The sequence below is a fragment of the Cupressus sempervirens genome, chromosome 3, assembly GCF_028749045.1.
Source record: "Cupressus sempervirens isolate cs-2001-9-10 chromosome 3, ASM2874904v1, whole genome shotgun sequence".
Classification (NCBI taxonomy): Eukaryota; Viridiplantae; Streptophyta; class Pinopsida; order Cupressales; family Cupressaceae; genus Cupressus; species Cupressus sempervirens.
Window position 1 is genome coordinate 549081893 of NC_143120.1, and position 16262 is coordinate 549098154.

The 16262-nt window shown below is 35.2% G+C and overlaps 1 protein-coding gene across 3 annotated transcripts in view; it reads right to left on the bottom strand.

Annotated features, from left to right (window-relative positions):
• Positions 1 to 16262, bottom strand: part of CPSF73-II (cleavage and polyadenylation specificity factor 73 kDa subunit-II) — a 231700-nt gene that overhangs the window by 179276 nt on the left and 36162 nt on the right. The window lies entirely within an intron of this gene.

The window sequence follows — 16262 nt, forward strand, 5'->3', positions numbered from 1 at the left end:
CCATCTATATGAGGCTCATTATGATGAAGAAAGCTTAAGGACCAGCAAGAAGCCAAACACATGAGTTCCAATCTTTACAACAGCAGTTATACGATCTTAACATATCATGAGGTAGAAGATGAACTAAAAGATTTTACTTTGAAAATGTTTTGTGAAGATCATTTTGTTGATAGAGATTGATTTTGGTGATGATACTTATGATGAAGCAGAGTGTTCAGAGTTGTCATTAGTGTGCCATGTGGTTTTTACAGCTTACCTAGAGACTTACCATCAAGTTTTTATGATATGGTAGCTGCCTACTTATTGATTGGTGATTTTATCTTCCTGCATACCCCAGTTATCAGTGGCTGCATTGTTTGGAATATTACTATATTTTCAGATTTCGCTTGGCCTACAGGTAATAGTGAGTTGCATGCATAAGAGTGATATATTTCTAATGAGATGTTTTCGTTTCCACTTCAGTGGAATACTGGTGACAGTGTAGACATTCTTGATATTGATTCAGGTTATGACAGCGACATCCTAAGGCAAGATGAGTTGGTTCCCTTACACAAGGGCAGGCTGTTTGGTTGGCTGATTTAGGAAGTTGCTAACTAACCGATCATCTATTTCTACACGTAGGATCATGATGTGTAATGTCCCCTTCTCCGCGCTAGCTATTTCGGCGCCTAGTTGGTCTATCTTTCCATCCGGATAGGCTAACGGCATTTGGTTTTAGAATGTCAGCCAATCATAGGAGTTTTGGTTTCAATTGAGGAGATTTTAATGGGATATTCTAAGGTTAAAGTCACTTTATTTTATTGAGTTGAAATGTAAAGTACTTTATTGTTTAAAGTCACTTTAAGACAAAATGACTTAGGTGATTAAAAGATGAAATAGCCTTTTATCCCACATTGCTAAATTGTTTGTACCTCTCCTCACTTCGAGGTTATAAAAGAAAGCCTTTGCAATGGGATTATCACCACGAATATATGATTTATCAACAAAATCCTAAGGTTGCTTTAATGTGACTAGATATTTTTTGAAGATGAGACCCCTTAAGGAAAGTAGTGAGGCTAGACGAAAACCTAGTGGCTCACATTGTATCTACAAAACTAAGGTTTGAATTGAAGATCTAGAAAGCTGAAAGGAAACTAGAGTCTTAGACAACACACAGGGTACAGGGTGTTGAGTGCTCAAAATATCAGTTGTCATGATACAGGGTTGGTCGGCAAGCAATGGATTCATTCATACCGCAGCAGGAAGGATCAACTTTACGTGAGTACATTTCCCTTTGGCATCAGTTAAACATTTGTCAATAATTACTAGCATCAAAACAAGTAGCAGAGTACGGGGTTATTGAGAATAGTTGGACGGTGTCACAGACTTATTCCGTATGAGCACTACACTAAACGTCTATACTCCAGCAGTGCCAGTAATGAAACCATAGCGAGTCTGCACGCAGGAAACCATGGCAACAGTCCAAACGTGAATCAATGTGTCACATTATCACTACACAGGCGTCATCCCCTCTCACCCACGACCACATATAATTGAAGCAGCATCACGCCAGGAAGACCACGTTCTAGGCATTCACGCCCAAGTAGAATCCAACAGTCAGGTAGTGTGATAGCCCGTGTAATTTCCTAAATAAAAATTCATATTTTTGTAATAATTATCATTTATGAAGAAGAAATAAAATAATAAGTGTTCATTTATGAAGAAATAATAAATAAAACATATTTTGTAATTATTGAATAAGAAAACCCAAATAATATCATAATTCATATTACAAAAGAAAATTAATAATTAAGTTGTTGATGAACAAATAAAATAATATAAAAATAAAATACAAACTTAAACATAAACAAACAAATCAAAATTTCTAAATGCTTATCATTTCCAAGGGACACGACTAACGACCTAGAGCAGATGGATATATATTACACGACAATAGTGGGAAGAAAGCAGACAGGAAGCACGGGAAATCGGAAAGAAGGAAGTCACCCAAACTTGGTGGAAAGGAGTGAATTAAGAAGAATAATAAATATCAGCGTTGATGTTTATAGAAGTAGCATACGGAGAATTTAGAAGACCTCTCAACGGTATTCTCCTCACCGCATGGAAGTTAAAAAGACCTCTCAACACTAGACGTTGCCCAGTAAGAAGCCAGCATATGCAAAAAAAAAAAGACAAGGAACAAAAGTCTTATATACCACAGTCAAAGGAAGGAATCAAAGCCGAAATGCTCACACAAAGAAGGCTTAAATGTTGCCGCCAATAATCTAAAATCACACTCACTAGAAGTTGCGATTAATGGTCACACCAACAGTAGATATCACGCAAAGTCTAGGAAGATAAGTGTAATACATAACAGAGACACTTCAACGTTGCAACCCGACCAGGACAACTTAAACAGAGGCACCCAGTATTAAGGAAATATCTGAATGCTTGGTTTCTTTAGAGAGAAACTCAAGGTAAAACATTCAATTAAGACATTGAGAATTTAAACAAGAAAATCTGAATGTTTGGTTTCTTTAGAGAGAAACCTAGAATGAAATATTCAACTAAGACGATTAAATACTTTGAATAGAAGACTAGTTTCTTTAGAGAGAAACTACAAATAAGAGACAATATATATTGTGAGGATCAAACATATGCATATGATAGAGGGCCTTGGTAGAGGAGGGATTTTTACCAAGTGATTAACCAGAGATCCCAAGAGGCCTTAGTTAGATACTCCTTTATGATGATTACTTAATCGGGAAACAATTCCCATTAGAGGGTTGAGTAATTTGAAGGGAGTCTCTTTCAAAGGATTAGTAATGAGTTATACAGGGTAGTCTTTATATTGTTAATTTCATGTTCCAATGTGAATTTCATACATTTTTTTATTAATATTAACAATTTGATGCAGGGTTCTACTTTTCAAATATAGATGCAGACAAGGGTACATTACAGTGGTATCAAAGCATAATCCTGCCACCCTGTGGGTAAAAGCTTATGCAAACTTATGAGAGAAGAACAAAGACAACAATGAATGATTTAGCAAACGAAGTGAGGTCTTATATGGAGCAAACCAACCAAACTAATCAAACTCTATTAAACTAAATGGAGAAATCAAACTAGACTCTCCTACAAGCTTTACAGAACATGGGAAATTCGATTAATAACTTAAGAAATCAACCAAACCTGGGGAGAGAAACTAGTTCAATCCATTCAGAAAATAATAATGTAACTTCAAGTTCAAGTCTGCCCCAACCAACATTTCTACCTAGAAGAACAAACCCAAGAGAAGAGGAAGGGGTAGAGCAGCCCTTAACCAGTACAAAAGATATTGCAAGAATATATGCAGCCCTGGAACCTCACATTCAAGAAGTAATCTCGTTTAGGGAATTTTGTGCAGATAAAAGAAGAGAAATACCTAGAGGATGCGTAAATGAAGAACTTAAACGCAAAGTAAGGTCGCAATTCCAACCTTTAATGGATCAAGGGAAATGTCAGCTCATTAGTGGTTAGAAAAACTTAATACGTTCTTCATTCTAAATCCTATGATAGGGGAAGAAGCACTCCAATTTGCCATAATCCTTTTGGGGGGAGCAGCATATGATTGGTGGACACAAGGACGTATCTCACTAGGTCATAAAGATGTGAAAACTTATGAGGAGTTCTCCCAAAAACTCATAAACCAATTTGATGAGAAAGATACCGAATGGTACTTCCAAGAGTTGACACACCTTAAGCAAACAGGAGCCCTACAAGAGTATATAAAGAAATTTCAAGAAATTTCAGTCATGGTCCCCTATCTATCCCAAAAGAGGCTCACCGGATGTTTCTAGAAGGTCTAAAAGAATCAACAAAGACTTTGGTAAAACCCCACGAACCACAAAATCTGGAAGAAGCCATAAGGAAAACCAAAATGGTTGAATCTAATAATGAGAGATTCCAAAATTTTCCCTCCAAAAATTTTCCCCGAAGTGAAGGAATCAGTAAGGAAAACCAAGACAAACCATGTTTCTTATGCCAAAAGCCTTGAAGCTTTGGACACAAATGCCCTCAACAAGAAGAACTAATCCAAAAGAATTTGTGCTTCAACTGTAGGGAACCTTGGGGACGAGGAAACTGATGCAAAAGAGGACAAGTAAATCAAATTGAAGAAACAAATAAAAGAATCAGAACAGAGGAATTAGAGCAAGGAAAGAGAACACATAGTTTCTCCATCAATCACTACTCAGAAAGGCATACAAAATAGAAAACTTATTTAACATATACACCATATATCATCCAACATTAGAAAGAGATTTCAATATTTCGGTATTGATTCAATACTAAATCAACAGCGAACAATCCAAAGCATACAATCTTCAAATAATCAAATCTTTCCCATTTCAAAAAGAATAATCCTATTCAAGTACAATACTGGAAAACTTAAAACATTTGCATAGCTATTAAAACTTAGATTAAAGTTCACAATATGATATCCATCAAAAAATGCCAACCCTAACACTACTAAGTTTCTAGTTTAAATAAAGTGATGTCCAAGAATCTCCATCAAAACCCGATTCTCGAACAATTTAAAAACTGTTAAGAAAACCAAGTCTTTAACAGGTACATAGAACCTCGAAGTAACTAATTTAAAACTTGAAAATAAAAAGAGCATAAAGTAAAGATTCCCTAGAGAGAATCATCATCATGCTTCTTTAGTGGCTCTTCTTCTTCCTCATCATCATCTTGAGTAGGAGGTCCACGTCCCAGTTTCCAAACTCTATTGCACCGATGAATTCTGACATGCCATTCTTGTTCGGGCTCTTTATGCTCTGCAGGCGATTCTTCCACGTTTCCCTATCCTATTTCATTTTGGTGACACTGTCAGGGAATTTTGTGCAGATAAAAGAAGAGAAATACCTAGAGGGTGCATAAATGAAGAACTTAAACACAAAGTAAGGTTGCAATTCCAACCTTTAATGGATCAGGGGAAATGTCAACTCATCAGTGGTTAGAAAAACTTAATACGTTCTTCATTCTAAATCCTATGCAAAGGAAGAAGCACTCCAATTTTCCATAATCCTTTTGGGGAGAGCAGCACATGATTGGTGGACACAAGGACGTATCTCACTAGGTCATAAAGATGTGAAAACTTATGAGTTGTTCTCGTGAAAAACTCATAAACCGATTTGATAAGAAAGATACCGAATGGTACTTCCAAGAGTTGACACATCTTAAGCAAATAGGAGCCCTACAAGAGTATATATAAAAATTTCAAGAAATTTCAGTCATGGTCCCCAATCTATCCCAAAAGAGGCTCACCCGGATGTTTCTAGAAGGTCTAAAAGAATCAACAAAGACTTTGGTAAAACCCCACGAACCACAAAATTTGGAAGAAGCCATAAGGAAAACCAAAATGGTTGAATCTAATAATAAGGAGAGATTCTAGAATTTTCCCTCCAAAACTTTTCCCCGAAGTAAAGGAATTAGTAAGGAAAACCAAGATAAACCATGTTTCTTATGCCACAAGCCTTGAAGCTTTAGACATAAATGCCCTCAACGAGAAGAACTAATCCAGAAGAATTTGAGCTTTAAATTTAGGGAAACTTGGGGACGAGGACACCGATGCAAAAGAGGACAATTAAATCAAATTGAAGAAACAAATAAAAGAATCAGAACAGAGGAATTAGAGCAAGGAACATTGGCAGTCATATCTCAAGATGAAAATAGGCCTTTCCCAATCAAAGGTGTGCTTAAGGGACAAAAGGTGATTGCACTAGTGGATACAGGAGCTTCTCATGATTTTATCAGCAAACACTTGGTCAAAAAAAAAAGGTTAAAAACTCAAGACTTTGAAGGTTTTAAAGTCAAATTGGCAAATGGCACCTTAGATCATTGCAAAAAGATGGTTACACAAGTGGAAATCAACACTAATGGATATGTAATTAAAAGGAATCTTTATGTAGCAAACATACAAAATGATGTCATCCTAGGAATGCCCTGGATCAAATCTCTAGGATGTTTCATCGTGGATGGGCCAAATATGGAAATATGCTTCAAACATGAGGGGAAAGACATGATACTAATGTAGTGCCTGCCCCTAGTTTACTTTTTTTCGAGCTACATTTATGATATGATTGCCAAACTCTTTTAGGCCCATTTATGTTTGATGAGTAGTATCATTATTTTTGAGATTATCAGAGGATGTTTACACTCAGTTTATTATATGATGAGATTACTTGGTACTCTATATTTCGTGCATGTATGATGATTATTCAATGGTTTTAGTTATCGATGATGATTAGTTAGATGGTTCATTATTCCATGTGTTTCTTATGGATACTTACCCCATACTGCATGTGTATGGTGTGCGTGCTGTTTTATTTATGTATGGTGTTTCTGATATGGTTAAGGAAGGGAGTCGTAGTCACCTGCTAGTCGGGATCTACACGATGCACCACTTCCTGCCATTGCCTGTTTAGCTTAGAATATTGTGTTTGTACATGCGTGGATTTTATGCAGGTTGCAGGTACCGAGTATCGACTTCCCTGAATTGTCAGGATGAGCGTACCCTATCGCACTGTCTCAAATGGTAAGAGAGGGGAGATAAACTCTTAAGTCCAAATCCTAAACCCTTTAGCCAATTGTCCTAATTGATAATTAGGGCAAGTATCTGAGTTAAGTACCCTCCGAATGCATCAAATGATGTAATTTTGTGATTATAACCCTTTTGTTTGATTTGGTATGTATTTTTCTATGATGGGGGTTCGTATGTTGCTTTATGAGTCCTTGGTGTATTTTCTATTAATTAAGTCTAATTAAAAAAAGACTAATTAATGATTTAATTTAATAAGGAATTATTATGATATCTTTGTATTTAATTAATTAATTAATTAATTAAATAAAAGAATTAAAGTTGGAAATTAAAGTTCAAGATATATTTAGAACAGGATAATATTTATTTAATTTAATAATAATATATTTGGAGTTCATTTTAAATAAATGCTAAATACTATTGTTATTTTAATTAATTAAATATGTTATCAATTAAATTCTAAAATAAATTAAAAAGTTGAAAGATATTAATTTATTAAGAATTCTAGATCGCATGATCTAAACATGAGTTAAATATAAGAATTAAATTAAAAGATTAAATTATAAAAATTAATAATGTTATTTTAATTTCTTAAAAGTGCACATAAGATTTAAAGTAATAAAATAATTAAGAATTGAAGTCAAGTGAAATTTTAAATAAAGTTATTTAATCATTCAACTTAATGTGCATGAAAGTTGAATGCAAAAGGATTAGAAAAGATAATAAAAGTTAATTTGAGTTCACTGAGTTGTGCAAAGAGTCTTCTCGGGTAAACGCACAATTAGTGCCCCGAATTGAGGAGAATTTGCTTATCACAACTTTGGGGGTTCATTTTTGTAAGATACGAATTTGGACGAGAATTTTGGAGGAAGACAATTTTTGGAAGCAAATTTCAGAAGGCTGATACGAAGAAAGTCTGGAAGGGGAAGGTTATTGAGAGGAGCGAATTCGCATACAGTTCCTGGAGATTGCATAATAGCATCAGGATCAGGTAGGGTCTTGTGTTTTTTATCCATTAAATATGCAAATTATCCCTTCCTGCCTTCTTCATGTCTGGGGTTTGTAGATCTGAATTCTCTGTGATGAAAGTTTTAAGCTTTCAATATTGTGAAGTTATTAATTATTCGTCAATAATTTCTGTATCCATGGAGACTGGATGAATTAATTAGAACCATTGTTTTCTTGATTTAGAAATTAAGATCTAATTTGATAAGGGTTTTGTTGTAATGAAATTGAAAAGTTCTAGATAAATAAATTAAAAATAAATAAATAAATATATATATATATATATATAAATATATATATTTATATTTTACATATTTACCCTTTGGAAGAAATTGTTTTTATAAAAAAAAAAAGAGGATTAAACAAAATTAATTTTTGTTAAAATAAAACTTATTTTATTGTTATTAAAATAAAATCAAATCAAATATAAAAAAATATATATATAAAATATATATATATATATATATATTATAAAATTTAGTGGGGGGGGAGGGAATCACCCCGTACCCGCCCCCCACTGTCGGCAGGCGACAGTACCTGCGTCGCAGGTACTGCGACGGCAGGTACAGAGTACCTGCCGCCGCAGGCCCTGCGACCGCAGGCCTGCGGCCAAAGCCGACGGGCTATAAACGTAGTACAATTTTGTTTTTTATTTTTTTTATAATTTTTTTTAAAAAAATTATTAAAAACGAATTTTATTTATTTAAAAATTTTTAAATAATAAAATTTTAATATATTCAATTTTTATAAAAGATTAAACTTTTTAAATATTTAATAAATAAATATTAATTGCATAGATATAGTTGTAAATTTTAATTTATTAATAATTTTGCTTAAATATTAATAAATTAACAATTATTAGTGGGATTAAAATAAGTAATTAGATCTAATGAATATTGATTAATTTAATTAAAATTAGTTTAATTAAGTTAATTAATAATGAATGTTATTTGACTAAATTATAAATTTGGATATTGATTTAATGAAAGTTATTATAGAAATGGGTTATTCGAAAAAGGGTAGTTGTGAAAACTTTATTACTTGAATTCGACATTAAACTAAAACACAAACCTTACCTTAACTTAAATAATATACTTTCAGATCCAATCTCGGAGACTTTGATGTTGTCTTTGTACTTTGAATGTTTTGGGGTTGGTTTAGCGTTGACCAGTTCAAGTTGTTACCAGAGGCTCGGGGTTGTGAATGTGATGTCTTGATGATTTGGTCTCGATCTTTTTTAACCTGACCATGGTAATGTGATGAAGTGCTCTATGACATGATTGTGTTTACTGTTTGTTATTGCTTTCCAGTTTCCTTGTGTGAAGCTGAGGCGTATGTATTTGAGAATACCTAACTTAACCATTTTTAAGTCTCGATCAGTTATATTTGATAACCATTTCTGAGTCTCGATCAGTTATACTTGTATTACTTTCTGGTTGCTCATTAGAGAACCACTGGATTTTGTGACTTATCATTGATGCCTTCAGTTGCTGATAGAGAACTGTCGTGATTACATGATTACTATTTGGTGTTATCTGTTGCTCATGAAGAACTGATATATTTTGTGGATTATCTTTTTATGATATTTTCAATTGCTCGTATAGGACTGAGATGGTTTTATTATGATTCTTTGATTTACGAGTTCATGAGTTAGGGTAGGTTATCTATGTGTAGAGTCGGGAAGTGGCTTGCAATGGGGGTCGGAGCCCTAAGAGGCTGCCTTGAGAAACCCATTGTAAGTCGTTTTTTAATAAGTGAAAACATTTACACTAAATGAGAGAAAATGAACCTAACAAGATAATTGTATGTTCTCTCCCATGCCATGAGTGCTAGTACAGACTAGGATGGGGTACAGAGGACGCTTGGTTACGACCTTGCATTCCATAGTATGCCTCGTCAGTACGAGAGGATACTAGTGGCCGCAGGATCAGTAGGGACCCGGGATTCCTAAGGGATTGCTCGGGTAACTTCTACATGACTTTTGCGATGACACTTTCCCGCTTGCATATTAGGTTTCCTACGTGTCTTGTGGTACCTCTGGGATTTAGATGTCGATCTTTTTAGGAACCCTTGAGTTAGTATACTTATAGGATTTCCTGGACTTAGAGAGTATTTATGATTATAGGTTTTGTTATCCTATTTGGGACTTGAGACTATCTCCTCAGCGCGGTGGGAGTGGACCATTTAGGTTCCACACGGTCGGGTGGTAGTGCTTTTACTCTTACCATTGAGATCCGTTCCGTGATCACCGTGGCTGGAGTTTTCGTGATTGGCATTTACCTTCACTATGTTCTTGGATTATTATGATGGATGGTTAGATTTTATGAGAGATGTTTTATCATTATGGATGTATGGATGTATCATGTATGGTGAATAGTTTCATATATTTTTTTACTGTACTTTGTATCATGGATTTGAGGATGTTGTATCTTGATCTTTACATATGTATATTCTTTTAAGCCTTTCATACCCTGTGACATGTACAGTGGATGAATGAGCATTCCGAATTAATTTGCCAAGGAGCATTCGGAACAAATGTATATTATGGACATTGGAGTTTCTGATTATTCTTTTCTATGTATGTGATAGTTGTTAGACTTAGAATTAATTAAATTTAAACGTGACTCAATGTCTTGGGATCTTTAAGAAATGTAACTTGCAATGTATGTTTGTCGATGATTACATGTTATTGCTTCCGCTACTATTTGTTTGATGTGTATGTCATACTTTCTTACTTTAAAAAAAAAAATGTTTAGCAAACTTAGTGAAACTTTAGGTTAATTCTTTTGGATCCCTTGGCGGGGCGTTGCAACTAAGAGGCATGACCGATGGATCAGCAAGGGTAGTATCTTGTAATAAAACGGAGAAAATCTTAAAACATGATCAAGGAGAAATGATAGCTCAATGTATGATCTTGGATAATAACTTCACTAAAGAGAAAACATTCCATCTAGAGATTCAACCTATCCTTGAAAAATATAAAAAGGTGTTTGAAGATATAACCCCTGGACTTCCCCCTAAGAGAGGTTTTGAATACACCATTGAATTAGAAGAAGGAGCAAAACCAGTAATTACCACACCTTATAGGCATCCCCACAAATATAAAGAAGAAATAGAAAAAACTATAAAGGAACTTCTGGAAATGGGGCATATACAACCAAGCAGCAGCCCTTTTGCATCATCTATTGTATTAATAAAAAAGAAAGAATGAGAATGTGCATCGATTATCGGGCATTGAATAAGAAGACCATCAAAAATAGATACCCCATTCCTAGAATTGATGAGCTAATGGATGAATTACATGGAGCACATTATTTCTCCAAGATCGATTTAAGATCCGGATACCATCAAATCAGAATGAAAGAAGAAGATGTACCTAAAACAGCATTTAGATGCCACTACGGACATTTTGAGTTCCTTGTACTTCCCTTTGGACTCACAAATGCACCAGCAACTTTCCAATCTTGCATGAACCATAACTTTAGACAGCAGCTATGCAAATTCCTTCTCATATTTTTTGATGACATTCTCATTTATAGTAAGACATGGGAGGAACATCTAGAACACATCAAGAAAGTCCATAGTATTCTAGAAAGAGAATCCCTTTATGCCAAAATTTCAAAATGTGAATTTGGACTTAAGGAAATACTTTACCTTGGACATAGAATCAATGAGAAAGGAGTAAGTGTGGACGAAGAAAAAATTAAAGCTATCAAGGAATGGCCAAAGCCCAAGACTCTTACTCAACTCAGAGGATTTGTGGGATTATGCAGTTACTATCCTAGGTTTGTTAAAGGATTCTCAAAAATTGTAGCCCCTCTTACAGACTTAACCAAAAAAGGAGCCTTCACTTGGAATGACAAAGCATAACAAGCCTTCGAACAACTCAAAGTCATTATGAGTACATGCCCAGTGTTGGCCATACCCGATTTGTCCATACCATTTGAACTGCAACGTAATGCCTCGGGAGATGGAATAGGGGTAGTACTAATGCAAAGAAAGCCACAAACTCACCGGAATTGAAAGACATTATTCGATTTATGATAAAGAGATGTTGGCGATAATGCATGCCCTAGCTAAGTTCCGACAGTATTTGGTTTGTGGAAAATTCATAGTCAAAACAGATCATAATAGTCTACGCTTCTTCTTAAACCAGAGAGATCTAAATGATAGACAACAGAAATGGGTGAGCAAAATTCAAGCCTACAATTTTGACATAGAGTATGTTAAAGGAGTAAATAACGGGGCAGCAAACGCCTTATCCAGAAGATCCCACATCAACCATATTTCTTGTATTTCAAGTTGGAAAGAGGATAGAATAGCAGATTATGCAAAGGATCAAATTGCAACAGAAGTTATGGAAGGGAAGATATCCAATAGAGATTTCAAGATCTCTAGTGACCTCATCTTCTACAAAGGGGATCTATTTCACTCCAAAATCTAAAGTAAAAAAAAGTTTTATGAAAGAATATCATTACAATCCATTGGTAAGACATCCTGGATACTACAAAACGTATAAACAAATAAGGGAAAAATACTCTTGGAAGGATTAAAAGGAGACATACAAAAATATGTACAAGAATGTAGAATCTGTCAACAAAACAAAGCAAAGTAATCACACCCTGTAGGGCGGTTACAACCACTACCTATTCCAAATCAAAAATGGTAAAGTATATCTATGGACTTCATAACAGGGTTACCAAAGGTTCACGGAAGAGATAGTATCTATGTAGTGGTAGACAAACTCACAAAATTTGCACACTTCTTTCCCGTCTCTACAGAATATAAAGCACCTCAAATTGCGGAAGTATTCTTTAAGGAAATTTTTGGCCTCCATGGATTACCCAAGAATATTGTAAGTGATAGAGACAGCAAGTTCCTCGGTAATTTTTGGCAAAAATTATTTAGACTAGTTGGGACTTCGCTCACTCCTAGCACCAGCTATCACCCCCAAACCAATGGTCAAACTGAGATCATAAACAAGTGGATAGAAGGGTACCTAGGAAATTATGTCACAGGACAGCAAACAGCCTGGATCAAGTGGCTACACTTGGGCGAGTACTGTTATAATAAAACATATCATATGTCCATAAGGATGAGTCCCTTCAAAGCCTTGTATGGATATGAAACAGCGACATTTGGAAGCCTAACCATCATTGAAAGTAGAGTACCTAGTGCACAGGAGTCCATTCAAAGAAATATTGATGTCATCAAAGAACTGAAGGATAATTTGCATATTGCCCAAAATCAAAAAAAACTATATGCAGATAAGAACAAAGTAGAGCAATCATTCCAGGAAGGGGATTTAGTGTACCTAAGACTACAGCCCTATAAACAATCATCTATTAAGAAGAATGGAACCAAGAAACTCAAACCTCGATTCTATAGACCATACAAAGCAATCAAAAGAGTTAGGGAAGTAGCATATGAACTGGAGTTACCTAGCTACAGTCAAATCCACAACGTGTTCCATGTATCCAGACTTAAGAAGGTTTTGGGCCAGCAAATAGTACCTTTTGCAGAACTTTCCCCTCTGGATGACGAAGGACAACTCCAGTTGGAACCAGAAATAATTCTAAAAACCAGAGAAAAGGCATTAAGAAATAGAACTGTGAAAGAGTTCTTAATTAAATGGAAAGGATTGCCTGTTGAAGATGCTACTTGGGAAAAAGAAGAAACACTCAAGTTGCTTGAGGACAAGCAAAATTGAGACGGAGGGACTATGATAGCCTGTGTAATTTCCTACATAAAAATTCATATTTTTGTAATAATTATCATTTATGAAGAAGAAATAAAATAATAAATGTTCATTTATGAAGAAATAATAAATAAAACATATTTTGTAATTATTGAATAAGAAAACACAAATAATATCATAATTCATATTACAAAAGAAAAACTAATAATTAAGTTTTTGATGAACAAATAAAATAAAATAAAAATAAAATACAAACTTAAACATAAACAAACAAATCAATATTTCTAAATGCTTGTCATTTCCAAGGGACACGACTGACAGCCTAGAGCAGACGGATACATATTACATAACGACAATGGGAAGAAGGAAGACAGGAAGCACAGGAAATCGGAAAGAAGGAAGTCACCCAGACTTGGCAGAAAGAAGTCGACTAAGAAGAATAATAAATATCGGCGTTGATGTTTATAGAAGCAGCATACGGAGAATTTTGAAGACCTCCTAGCAGTATTCTCCTCACCGCACAAAAGTTAAAAAGACCTCTCAGCACCGGACGTTGCCCAGTAAGAAGCCAGCATATGCAAAAAAAAAAAGAAAAGGAATAGAAGTCTTATATACCATAGTCAAAAGAAGGAATCAAAGCCAAAATCCTCACACAAAGAAGGCTTAAACATTGCTGCCAATAATCTAAAATCACACTCAACAGAAGTTGCGATTAATGGTCACACCAACAGTAGATATCATGCAAAGTCCAGGAAGATCAATGTAATACATAACAGAGACACTTAAACATTGCAACCCGGCCAAGACAACTTAAACAGAGGTACCTAATATTAAGGAAATATTTGAACGCTTGGTTTCTTTAGAGAGAAATTCAAGGTAAAACATTCGATTAAGACATTGAGAATTTGGACAAGAATTTCTGAATGTCTGGTTTCTTTAGAGAGAAACCCAGAATGAAATATTCAACTAAGATGATTAAATTCTTTGAATAGAAGTCTAGTTTCTTTAGAGAGAAACTACAAATAAGAGAAAATATATATTGTAAGGATCAAACATATGCATATGACAGAGGGCCTTGGTAGAGGAGGGATCTTTACCAAGTGATTAACCAGAGATCCCAAGAGGCCTTAGTTAGATACTCCTTTATGATGATTATTTAATCGGGAAACAATTCCTATTAGAGGGTTGAGTAATTCGAAGGGAGTCTCTTCCAAAGGATTAGTAATGGGTTATACGGGGTAGTCTTTATATTGTTAATTTCATGTTCCAATGTGAATTTCATCCCTTTTTTTATTAATCTAATGCAGGGTTCGACTTTTCAAATACAGATCCAGACAAGGGTACATTACAGGTAGCTAGAGGAGTATTGGGTGTCGACAACAATTGAAATAAATCAATGCTAACAGTAGAATATTTGGCGTCGACAATTTCTGAGGGAGACTAGGAGAAGCATGCTGAAGTTGAGCAATACAGCCCGTAAGCCTCTGCAACTCACAGGTTCTACTATTGTTCTTGTCTACGTTTGAGATTTAAAAGTAGATAGAGATTAAAGAACTCATTCAGTAAAGTGTTTCAGCACTATTTTTGAAAGTTAAACATTGTATGGAATTTGCTGTGTTCTAGAGTTTAATAAAATGCTATAAGGTCATTCTCTGATATTATCACATGGTATACAAGTTTCATAGCTATATTATTATGCAATCTGGAATCGAATTATTTACAGCAAAATTAGAACTTATTATCAGGATTTCATACCAATTGACAAAAATACCACTAGCCAAGTCTCAAACTTTAATAATACCAAGTCAAGATTGTTACAGTGGTATCAAAGCTATAGGTCTTGCCATCTTGTGGGAAAATTCACTGCATAACGGGTTGGAATAAATAAGAAAAATGACAGCCAGGTATGAGGAAAAAAATTTATTAATTTAGTCACCTCCTACTAGAACAGGCAGTCTTTAGAATAGATTGACATTGAGGACAGTTATTTAGTGGATGAAGAGTTAACTTTTGGAACAAGTTCAACAGGTAAACAACGTTCAAATGGCTCATAGTGAAACTAAATAGGAACGAGTAATAAGGGAAACATTGCAGGCTATCAAAGATGGGCAGAACAACATTGCTAATGCGCTTCAGCAGCTTGCAGGTACTATGCAGCAGTTAGCCCCAGTTAACAGAAGAGCCCCAAGCCATCACAGTGGAGGTGGTAGTGTGGCAGGATCACCCCGAGCTAATAGGGCCCCACATGAAACACAAAGAGGCCTTTAATGCCTGTTTTTACTGCAGAAGAAGAGGTAGCACCACTAGCAGCACCAAACTTACTGGCAGAAAACGTTATGGTGATGTATGATGAATGGGACTTGTTTCCTGACCCAGTTAAACGAATATGTCCTTTATTCAATACTTAAATCAAAAAAGGGAGACAGAAAGATAGTAGCAGGACAAGAGACCCAAAGCACCAAACAAGGACTTAAAACATGCTGTGAACAAGCTATCTCTCCTTACTTTTGATGGCAGCAGTAAGGCATCTATGAGAGTTTGGATTCACAAGCTAGACACTTACCTAACACTTAAACCTATGTCAGAGACAAAAGCCGTCTGATTTGTTACGAAGCATTTAGAGGGAGCAACATATGATTGGTGGCATCACGGGTTGGTTACCCAGGATCATGATCTTATCACATCCTATGAGACCTTCAACTCTAAGCTGATTAGTCGCTTTGACAGGAAAGATATTGAGGTCTGTTACAAGGATTTGGCACAGTTACGATAGGGTGGATCTCTGGATGATTTCATTGACGAGTTTCAATGGATCTCAATGATGGTTCCAGATATGTCAGAACAGCATAGGGTAATGTTGTTCACCGAGGGTTTACAGGATATGTACAGAGGCTTGGTTAAGATACTTAAACCAAACACTTTGGATGATGCTATTAAGATTGCACACTATCTAGAGTCACCCTCTTCGATATTACAGCCTCTCAAGAAAACGTATAAGGA